Source organism: Nematolebias whitei, chromosome 15, assembly GCF_014905685.2.
Source record: "Nematolebias whitei isolate Nwh7 chromosome 15, NemWhi1, whole genome shotgun sequence".
In the NCBI taxonomy this organism is placed as follows: Eukaryota; Metazoa; Chordata; class Actinopteri; order Cyprinodontiformes; family Rivulidae; genus Nematolebias; species Nematolebias whitei.
This window is the reverse complement of record NC_056512.1, coordinates 9878640-9890747: the sequence shown is the minus strand read 5'-3', so window position 1 is coordinate 9890747 and position 12108 is coordinate 9878640.

The window sequence follows — 12108 nt, the reverse complement described above, 5'->3', positions numbered from 1 at the left end:
GTCCAGACAACCTACATCGGTTGGAAGACAGAGACCTGCCTAGATGAGCTGATGCGTCATGCTACACACGCATGGGAAAAGCAAAACCAAGAAGAAGCCAACGCCCAGAAGAAAAAGGCCAACCGTGCAGAGCAGGCACAGCTGACCCTCCTGCAAGCAGCCCAACAGGTGACCCTGAACACACCATCTGACTTTTACCTTCCTAGACAACCTTACTGGCCTGGCTCAATGCAGCAGACTCCAGATGGTCCTCCATCGTGCTTCATTTGTGGAGGCACCGACCACTGGATGAGGAACTGTCCCCAGAGGAAGACGCCCCATAGAGGACGCGGAAGAAGTTTCCAAGGTCAGTACAGGGGTTTTCAGGGTCCACCAAGAGAGGGACAAGGTCCATCCAGAGGACCCCCTCCATCCACCAACTTTGGCTCCAACCAAGCACAACCACCACAGTCACACCAGAACTGGCAACAACCAAGAGGCCAAGGCCCCACCAGAGGCAGAGGGTTCCACAGGGGACACTCAACCTGACTAGGGGCAAGCGGCGATGACGGTCTGGCTCTCCAAATAGCAAGTACACGCACACACACACCAACTGTCACATCTCTAACTGATGACACTTGCATCTCCACGTACCTCAAATACACCACGTCAGCATGTCTGAAGTTACCTATGATCACAGTGTGTGTAGAACAAACTCCACTGAGCTTTCTCGTGGATTCTGGAGCCACACAGTCTTTAATTATGACAAAGTGTCTACCTCAGGCCCCATTGAGTGGAAAAGTCATCCATTCAACTGGAGCTTCTGGTTTACCAGTCCCTGAAAAAGTGACTGCTCCTCTGAAAGTCATTGATCCTTTTGACTCTAGTGTCCACTCTCATCAATTTCTACTGTCAACACATTGTCCAATAAACTTATTGGCCAGAGACCTGATCCTAAAATTTAACTTAGTCATAGACTGCAGTCCAGAAGGACTGGTGGTCTCAAAATCCCCACAGGACAGTGCAAATTTCATAACACAGACACCCGATTTATTGTTTGTGTTTGAATGGTCTCTAACAGATGAAAACCAACGTGTGGCCCTACTCATGATGGCCAAGGATAGAATGCCTCCTTCATGCTCTTTCATGCATGAACAACAACTACACTGTACTGCCCATGCAACCACAGACCCGGCTGACCAATTAGGAGACACTTTCATGCAGACGCCGTTTACTGATCTGTAGTACACCGACATCTGCTGGACGGAAACAGAATGTTTCTTACTGATCCACCTCACTGATGATGCAACACTGCAAACCTACTACTACACTAGTCAGGACTCATACCCTCATGTTTCTCTGGCAAAGTCCCCAGCAGACAGATGGCGCTCACTTGGTCCTCTAGCACTTAAAGCTCATCTTGCATCTGACTGGCAACCACAGACTTCTTGCCTTTTCTCTCCTTCTCTGAACATGTTCAAACAAACAGCACCAGCTGCACTTCCTGTCACTCCACACAAGGAAGTGATTGACACCTATGCATGACTAGCACTCACCACACTCAATACTAATGATCCAGACCTCTCTGCTGTTCCACCCACATTGTGGGCTCAGACAAAGTATGATGTAGGTCTGATAAAAGGTCAGGAGCCCATCCAAATTACTCCTAAAACTTCTTATCGACCAAAAATACCACAGTATCCACTGAAACCTGAGGCAGCTTCAGGCATTACACCTGTTTTTCACTCCCTTCTGGAAGCAGGTGTAATCGTTCCCTGTCCTACTTCACCTGTGAGAACTCCAATTTTTCCAGTAAAAAAGATCCGCCCCACTCCTCCTGATGAGTGGCGGTTTGTTCAGGATCTTAGAGCTGTAAATGCTGCAGTTGAAGCTCATGCACCAATCGTCCCTAATCCTTATGTGATCTTGTCTCAAATACCAACTGGCTCCACCCACTTTTCAGTCATAGACCTGGCTAACACTTTCTTTAGTGTACCTGTACATCCAGACAGCCAGTACTGGTTTGCATTTTAGTTTTTGGGGAAGTCACACCTTCACTCGCCTTTGCCAGGGCTATTGTAAGTCTCCGACCATTTTTCACCAGGCTCTGAGAGATAGTCTGGCAGGGTTCAATCTTCCACCTGATTGTGCATTGATTCAATATGTTGATGATCTTCTTTTGGCTGCTCCTGATGCACAAACATGCAAAACACACACAATTCGCCTCCTGCAGTATCTCGCTGCAGAAGGCCACAAGGCCTCATTGTCTAAACTACAGTTTGTGTTGCCACTGGTTACATTTTTGGGTCACAGAATCTCTGCTGAAGGAAGAGAGCTGGCTCCTGCGCGTGTTACAGCCATTGTTGCTCTTCCTCTTCCTGGGACAAAGAAACAGCTGATGTCATTCCTAGGGTTATGCAGTTATTGTCGACATTTTATTCCAAACTACGCAGAGCTTGAAACACCACTCCGCGCTGTTTGTCATGAAAAAGGCCTTCAAATGAGCTCTAAATTGACTTGGACACCACCTGCACTGTCCGCATTTGAGACTCTCAAATTACAGCTGCAGAAAGCCCCCACCTTAGGAATTCCTGATCCAACCCGCCCATTTGTGCAGGCGGTGGATGAAAGGGGGGGATGCATGACCTCAGTTTTGTTGCAAAAGCATGGTGACCGCATGAAACCGGTGGCCTACTTCTCATCAAAACTTGATCCAGTTGCTGCAGGACTTCCACTTTGTTTGCGCGCTGTCGCTGCAGCAGAAAAATCTGTATTGGCCAGTAGAGACATTGTGGGGTACTCTGATTTGACCTTGCTTGTACCACACGCTGTCACTCATATTCTAAATGAGCAAAAAACTGCTCACTTGTCTACAGCGCGTTGGTTAAGGTACCACACCACCCTCCTTGACATGCCAAATATCACCATACAACGTTGTAACGTTCTGAATCCAGCCACTCTTCTACCTTCACCTATCGAAGGCACACCACATAATTGTCTTGCAGAACTTGAGGTTTTGTGCACACCTCGACCTGACCTGAAACAAGAACCTCTTGAAAAACCTGACTGGGAACTTTTTGTCTACGGTTCTTCATCACGTGACTCTGTCACAGGAACCATTAACAGTGGATACGCTGTTGTCACTTCTACACACACCATTAAAGCTTCCTCCCTACCTCCATGCTCTGCTCAAGCATGTGAACTCATTGCCCTGACTAGAGCTTGTCAACTTTCTGAAAACAAAGCTGTTAACATCTACACAGACTCTAGATATGCCTTTGGCGTTGTTCATGACTTTGGCGCCCTCTGGAAGCACAGACATTTCTTATGTTCAGATGGACAGCCTATTCTGAACCACAAACTTGTGTCTAACTTACTTGAGGCCATAACTTTCCCTTCACACATCGCTGTGATAAAATGTGCCGCACACACACATAACACAGACCCCGTGTCTCTTGGCAACGCTTCTGCTGACGCAGCGGGTAAATTAGCTGCTACAACTCACTCCAGTACATCTTCTTTTATGTCAGCACATTTTGACAACACACCCACAACTGATCCTTTCACGGTCAAAGACATGCAAAAATTAGCCACACCTCTGGAAAAATCTGAATGGAAACACCTAGGAAGCACTCTTATTGACAATATATGGATAGGACCAAACAACAATCCTTGTCTCCCAAAACACTTCTTTCATTCATTTGCAGTTTTGACACATGGGAAAGATCATGTGTCGAAAGGGGGGATGGTAAGAGAAATAGACACTCACTGGTTCACTGTAAAATTTTTGAAAACTGCTGAACAACATTGTCAATCATGTCTGATCTGTGCAACTCACAACGTATCTAAGCCTATTAAAACAACAGCTCCAGGCGCACATAGGACTGTCACTGCACCTTTCCAACACCTGATGATTGATTTCATTGAACTGACACCTGCACAAACAAAAAAATACTGTCTAGTTATGGTAGACATGTTCTCAAAATGGGTTGAAGTTTTTCCAACCAAGAATGCTACAGCTTGCACTGTAGCTAAAATCCTTTTACAGGAAATCATTCCACAATGGGGAATTCCTCAAAGGATCTCCAGCGACAATGGGTCACATTTTGCAAATGAGATCATGGAAGAAATATCAACAACAATGAATTTTGATCTGACTAAACACTGTGCTTACTATCCACAAGCAGGAGGCGCAGTCGAACGTGAAAATGGCACACTAAAAAATTAACTGGCTAAACTTTGTGAAGACACAGGACAGAGTTGGGTGACATGTTTACCTATTGCCGTCATGTATATGCAAATGCGTAGACGTACTAAGTTTAATCTTAGCCCTTTTGAAATCCTTTTTGCAGCACCTCCAAACTTTGGCATTGGTCCAACCACGGATCCAACCAGTGACCTGAAACACTGTGATAACAACATGATGTCTTATTGTATAGAACTAACCAAACATTTAACAGCTATCAGATCTCAGGTCCAAGGAGGACTCCCGGCGCCTGCGCAGAAACCATTGCATGATATTTCTCCTGGAGACTTTGTTATGATTAAATGTTTCAGGAGAATACGCTGGAACTCTCCCAGGTGGACGGGACCATTCCAGGTGTTGCTGACCACCCACACGGCCGTGAAGGTGGCTGAAAGAGCAACCTGGGTCCACGCCAACCACTGCAAGCTTTTTAAAGGGACTAAGCCACCAGGAGAAGACCCTCCACGGGAAATCTAAAAGTGTTCCAAGACACCAACAAAGAAGCAAACAAACAACAAATAAAGACCTGGATGTCGGCCACTCACAGCTAAGACCTGACAGAGTGAGGCAGCAAGTGCAACCAAGGCACCTACGATACCATACCCACTGAATTTATCCAGATTGCCACTTGGTGAGTCTGGCAACGAGGGAGCTCCGCGCCCAGAAAGACACTTTGCCTACGTAAAGGTTAAAGTACCTCTGGCAACGAAAGAAAAGAAGATAAAGCTGACCTAAAAGGACTCAAGGTTCTTGCACCACACTGATAAAATGTCTGGACCATCCACACCTATGTGGCTTAGACAATCCATTTTTTGTTTTCTTGTGACTATTATAACCATACTCTTGTTCCTATGTATCTGGTACCTACACCCTGCCAACAATACCAGATTAAACACTTCTACACAGTCTAGGAGAACTAGAGACCTTTCCTTACTGCTAAAACCCGACCATGATCACCCCCACGAGTACAGCACCAACTTTGTGGTGGCAATTAGTAAATAAAACAGCTCAGGAAGGAAACACCACTAACTGCTACATCTGTGCCCATATGCCACACTCCACCCACCACTCAAGGTTACGTACTCAACCAATTTCCTCTGACTTACAATTATGCCTATACAGTCTGAGCACTCATCCAGGCCTGCAAAATTGGGACGCACGCAACTACTCACTACCCCTCTCTTCCATACTAATAAGAAATCCAAGCTTATTTGAACTACAAACCAAACTAATGATGGGACAACCCCCTAATAGAAACTGCTCAGTCACTAGTGATGTACTACCCATGGCACAGCTGCCAATCATGCTACCTGAAGTCATCAATTTAGCAAACACAAAACCAAAAACCTTAGAAAATTGCATATACAACAACGGAACCAACAAAGTGGGTAAACTTCCATGGAATTTGTGTAAAACAGTATACTCTTTTTGTGATTTTCCCCCACCCAGAACAGGGAACGAGTCGACCTTCCTATACTGCACATTTTGCAGAGAAGGAGTGAACTTCACAGACGGAAACCGCCCTCCGGGAACTTCCTGTGAAGGGTATGATGTAAATAATTGTGAGGATCTATTAATACAGAGAACTTTCAGCATACGTAAAAACATGAAAGGAAAGCAAGAAAGGACTCTCTGTAGCGTCTCCGTGCCCGGCGATAAAGGATCTAGGGTTTTATCAGACTGGTATTTCCTTTGTGGCCATAAGGCCTACACTGCTCTTCCCCCAAATTGGAGAGGACTGTGTGCTTTGGTCCAACTAGCAAACCCAATGTTCGTGTTAAGAAAACATAAACCCACATCAAATAGACTCCGCCGTTTAGCCATGCCACAAGTTACCAGATGGGGAGGTCTAACTACTAAAACAGGAGTACCTTGGGAATTCCAAATTTGGAATGGGGGAGAGAAGTTTTTTCAAGGACTTTTTCCACAAGTTGGGATAGGAGAAGTACGAGCCCATGTAGAAATAAACAGATATGCCCTTCTCCGTCTAATAAATGATACTTATGCTTTAGGCAATGGAACCACCAAAGAACTTCAGGCCGTAAGAACCATGGTCCTCCAGAACAGAGTCGTTTTAGATCTTTTGACAGCTTCGCAGGGCGGGGTTTGTAAATTAATTGTCCAAGCATGCTGTACTTTCATTCCAGATGAAACCAGTGACGGAGGGGCCATCCATGATGCCCTGCGCGATCTGACAGAATTAAAACAATATGTAGAAAGTGGTACCCAAGGAGCACAACCTTTTGACTTTTGAACTTGGCTTACATCTGGCTCCTGGTGGCAATTGATGCTCAAAATTTGCGCCCCTCTTTTGATAATTTTAGTTTTATTTTGCTTGTTTTTCTCATGTTTAGTTCCATGCCTTAGAAACATGATGTCCAACGCTTTCACCAATATGACCATGGTTACTGTAAATAACACAGGCATTGACTATGCACAAACTAACACAAAGGATTGCACAGAGTACACACAGCTCCAGCCTACTTATGATGCCATCGACACTCCGGACACATTTATTTTACAAAAAAGATGAAGATACACCTGCGCATAGAAAGACCTGACACACGCCACCCAACTACTATTACAATCCAAGCCTACTTTAACCAGCCAACACATGAACTAATGATTGATGCCTCAATTGAAGGTCAGTCTATACATGAGGTCTTAGATTTTTCTACACTCAGGGAACTCTTGGAGGCGGCCGTCCTCCTGGCCTCTTTTGGCCGACCCGAATCAACCCTTGACATATCTGGTTACATAAATTAAGTCACCCCATCCACAACACACCCACACATATTTTATTATTCATTTGTTTATTGTTCACTATATGCTTTTATATCTTTTCATATTTTACTTTAACATTTTTCCTTATTTTTAAGTGTTAGCATTTTGTTTCCATTGTTTACGCTTGCCACAAATAGGGTCTGTAACCCACAAAAACAGCACTCAGCCATTTTCTATCTGACACCAATGATGGTTCTGTTGCTAAAGCCATGCACCACATGGAGGCCCAGACTTGATGAAGAAATACAGTCAGAGACTATTCTATTGTACAGACTCATGATTATTTTGTCATACATTTTTGTCGTTTCTAGGGAAACGAAAGGGGGGAAATGTTAGAGAAAATAAAATAATGATACTTTTTTGTTTGATGATAAAAATGTTTAATGTTTGAAGTTATAAGCTCAAAATGTCCTCAAGATGCCTCCTGGATGAACTTTGTCAGTCTTAAGCGCCTGCAAGAGACATCTGCAGAAAAGCAGAAAAACAAAATAACAGGAAAAGCACACTTCATAAGAAAACTGCTAAAACAGCTAATTGTCACAGGATGTTCCATTGTTTTACAGAAGTGATGAACCCAAGTGTTCCAGCCAAAAGGAAATAACATGTTGTTGAATGCCTAGCAAACACTTTTTTGATAAGATGACATGTCTATGTAATGATGTATTTACCCCCAGAATGTTCGTGTGCTGTACAAAGTATAAATGTGTACACCTTCCCTTTGTATTCAGACTTCCTTCTGACCAGGTTCAGTCTGCGTTAAGGCTCCTGGCAAGAACGGGTTCTCCTTTGCTGCAAAGAAAATAAACCAACGCTTGATTTTAAAAGGTGTTCCTGTCTCCAGCTGAATTTAGACTTATTTACTTTTTAAGATCTATTTTTTAAGCTTTTACACCCCCGTGACCCAAAATGGAATAAGCGGGTAAAGATAATGGATGGATGGATGGATGGATGGATGGATGGTACAAAGCATTAAAACCCTTTACTGACTTAAGTTTTGTAAGCTCAATCATCCAGGTAGATAACAGCAAAAAATGGTTAAATCATGTCATCTGGACCTGTTTCTTTAAGCTCTGAGATTCCAACAGGAGGTTGGCTTGAATCACAGCAATGAAAGCTATTGTAGACAGGGTCCCAGTTACATCCAACAATAAAATGTAAAAGAAAAACAGTAATAAGATCTAAGATATGAACTAAGAAAAACATCAGCTAAATATACAACAAGCACTAGTAGCATAAAAACATTACGTCAAACAGCAGCATGAACATGGGTCTGTGTGAGCAGATGAGCACGAATGAATACAGCAACATGAAACAAATCAGCAGCAACATGATGTGATTTTTTTTTTCAACCAAATGTGAAGTAGGAGCAATAAAGTTTGTTTCCTGTGTTTTTCTCTGTATTCATCTCTATACTAATGTTTACCTTTAGCATAATACCTCATGAACCACAGAACAATTGTTTTTTTTTCATTCAAGCTTTATTTAGACAGGTTAGTCACATTGAGTCATGAGGACTCATTTACAGGAGAGCCCTGTTAGTAATTCTTGGATCCAAACAAAAGACGAAGGTGATGAAAAAGGAGAAGCATCCACAGTCCAACTTATCAACAAGGCAAGAGTTGCTCCAACCGCGGCAAACCCAGCAACAGCTATTAATGCGTTCCTGACTGTTGACTCGGGATTTGGTTCCCGAAAGAACTTCACAAAGCTAGGAGTTGTTTTTGAGCAGCCTGTCCCTCTGGCTAGACAGCAAGTATGTGGAGGTCTCCTGGTCCACCAGCTCCACGCAGCTCCTCTCCCTCTTCAAATGTTAAAGAAACATTCATAAAGCAATCAATAAGTTGACATCTACAACTGATTAACTTTTGGAGTCAGCCCAATTCAACTGGTAGAGCTGCTGCCTCTCAGCGAGCAGGTCCCTGGTTCAAATCCCGGTCTTGGGGCTTTTCTGGGTCGAGTTTGCATGTTCTCTCCGTGCATGTGTGGGTTTTCTCCGGGTACTCTGGTTTCCTCCCACAGACCAAAAACATGCATGTTAGGATGACTGGTAACTCTAAATTGTCACTAGGTGAGAGAGAGAGTGAATGGTTGTTTGTCTCGTTTGTCTCTGTGTCCCTGTGATGGACTGGAGACGTGTCCAGGGTGTACCCAGACCCTCGCACAGTGATTGCTGGACATGTGCACCAGCAACCCCCGTGATCCAAAAATGGAAGAAGCGGGTAAAAGATAATGGATCAATGGATGGATGGATGGACACATAACTCAATGAAATACATAACCCAATTACCAACAATAAATTCATGTCAGCCAAACTAAATATCTACATTATAGACTGTAATTCACAAAGTAAATGGGCTGTAAACAAACAAAATGAAAAAACTTTTTAAAGAAATTATTTAAAACTTAAACCAAATACTCAGTTTAAAAGTTATGTTCCAGACCCAGGTGTTTGGCTAATTAACCACGTCACTGACACGAGTTCTCAGGGACTGCGCCCCAAACATCGGTGTGTGGAGGAGTCCAGTGACGCAGCCACGGGCGTCTGGAGATGAGTGCAGTAATCTGGAGAAACCAGACAGTTGTAGTCCTCTGTAAAGACAAAACAGATGTGAGAGTCAGTCAACTGATCACTATCAAAAGGTATTAAACTTGAAGCTGACAATGTGAGTCGGGACTCAGCTACCAACCTGCTGACACACACATGCAGACTCACACACACACACTGGAAGGAAGAGGAGGAAAGCATCAATCTTGGCGTTCACCTGCAATCAAACCAGAAAGATCAACTATAGTGCACCAAGAGAAGACACCTACCCCACCCCACGAAGGCCAGAACAGCACGCATAACACGATCTGCCGCTCAGCCAAAATCAAACCCCACACAGGCTGTGAGCCACGTAGTGGGAACGCGAAGAAGAAATCAGGTGCCAGAACAAGCACTGCTGCCTCTTTAACACTCTGTACACCTCATTTAACCACAAGTGACATGTCTCTAGCCAGGTATATATCTATACTGCTACACGAATAAAACTAATAAAAACAACCTAAAAAAGTTAAATCTGGTCCTCTGGACATTCAAAAAATAACAAAACAAAGCAAATCATCAAAAAAACGTAGAAACGTTTCGTCTCTCATCCGAGAGAGAGACGAAACGTTTCTACATTTTTTTGTCGATTTGCTTTGTTTTGTTATTTTTTGAATGTCCAGAGGACCAGATTTAACTTTTTTAGATTTTTCTACCTGGATTATTGAGCATGCATCAAGATAATAAAAACAACTATTTTTTAATTTATCTCTAGCTTCATACAGTGCTCTTTGGTGTGTTGTGTATGTAGTACACATATACAGGTCCTTCTCAAAAAATTAGCATATTGTGATAAAGGTCATTATTTTTCATGTAATGATAAAAATGAAACTTTCATATATTTCAGATTCATTGCACACCAACTGAAATATTTCAGGTCTTTAATTGTTTTAATACTAATGATTATGGCATACAGCTCATGAAAACCCAAAATGCCCGTCCCAAAAAATTAGCATATCATGAAAAGGTTCTCTAAACAAGCTATTAACCTAACCATCTGAATCAACGGCGTAACTCTAAACACCTGCAAAAGATTCCTGAGGCTTTTAAAAACTCCCAACCTTGTTCATTACTCAAAACCGCAATCACGGGTAAGACTGCCGACCTGACTGCTGTCCAGAAGGCCATCATTGACACCCTCAAGCAAGACGGTAAGACACAGAAAGAAATTGCTGAACAAATAGGCTGTTTCCAGAGTGCTGTATCAAGGCACCTCAGTGGGAAGTCTGTGGGAAGGGAAAAGTGTGGCAGAAAACGCTGCACAACGAGAAGAGGTGACCGGACCCTGAGGAGGATTGTGGAGAAGGGCTGATTCCAGACCTTGGGGGACCTGCGGAAGCAGTGGACTGAGTCTGGAGTAGAAACATCCAGAGCCACCGTGCACAGGCCTGTGCAGGAAATGGGCTACAGGTGCTGCACAGGTGTCTGGCAGGAGGTTCTGGTTCTGGTACTGGTACCGGACTGCTTTTCTGTCTCTGGAACCAGTCTGAGATGTGGGCCAGGTGGGTCCCGGTACCGGTCCGAATCTCAGGAGCCGGTAACATGCGCAAGGGCGAACAGAGCAGCAGCGCGCAGCGTGAGCACGAACAAGTAGTGAGGCTGGATGGGCGAGCTGTGAAGCTGAGGAGTTTAGGCAGCAGAACTTTATCCAGGGGCAGGCAAGGGTCAAAACCAGAGAGGAATGTAGCTAGGCAGAAGAACCAAAAGGAGAATCCAAAAACCGTGGTCAAGGAGGGAAAAACAGTCGTCAATATGGTCAGATATAGGTGAGGAATCCAGTATGGGGGCAAAGGCGAGAACGAGAGGTCGTGGGCAAAGCTATGGTCTAAAACTGTGACATGAAGAGGGAACGCTGGATATCTATGGGAAGAAGCTATAATTATCTGGCACCGACTGAGGAGAAACAGGGAGCTTAAATAGTGAACTGAAACAGGTGTTTCTCATGAATGTAGATTACGGTAGATGGTGGAGGGGGCGTGGCACAGGGTGACAGGAGCTGAATGAATGAGAGGGGAACTCAAAAACTAAAGCAGGAAAATAAACGTGAATGATCTAAAAACAGGGGCTGTGGTATGAAGAGCAGAGGCTTAAACAGATGGGGCGGCAGCGGGGACCGCTGAGCGTGACATAGCCCCTCTTTAAGGTCCGGCGTCCTGACGGACCACCAAAGAGAAAGAACTAACAAGGACCCGGCGGATGGAGGGAGCACTGGAGGTGGGCAAAAAGGCAGGTTGGAGGTCCCAAGGGACCTCCAGAGAAGCCCCAAAACTCTGGTGGACGGCCTGGCCACTGTCCAAAAAGTGGCAAAGTCCAGGTCAGATGGCCGTGTAAGCCTTGCTGGGGCCAGATCAAAGGCAAGACCAAGACCAGTGCTACACCATGCAGGAGGATCAGAGCTGCAGCCCACATGGAGGCCTGGAGGGGAACCGCAGCCCACAGGGAGGCCTGGAGGGGAGCTGCAGCCAACTTGGAGGCCTGGAGGGGAGCCGCAGCCAACCTGGAGGCCTGGAGGGGA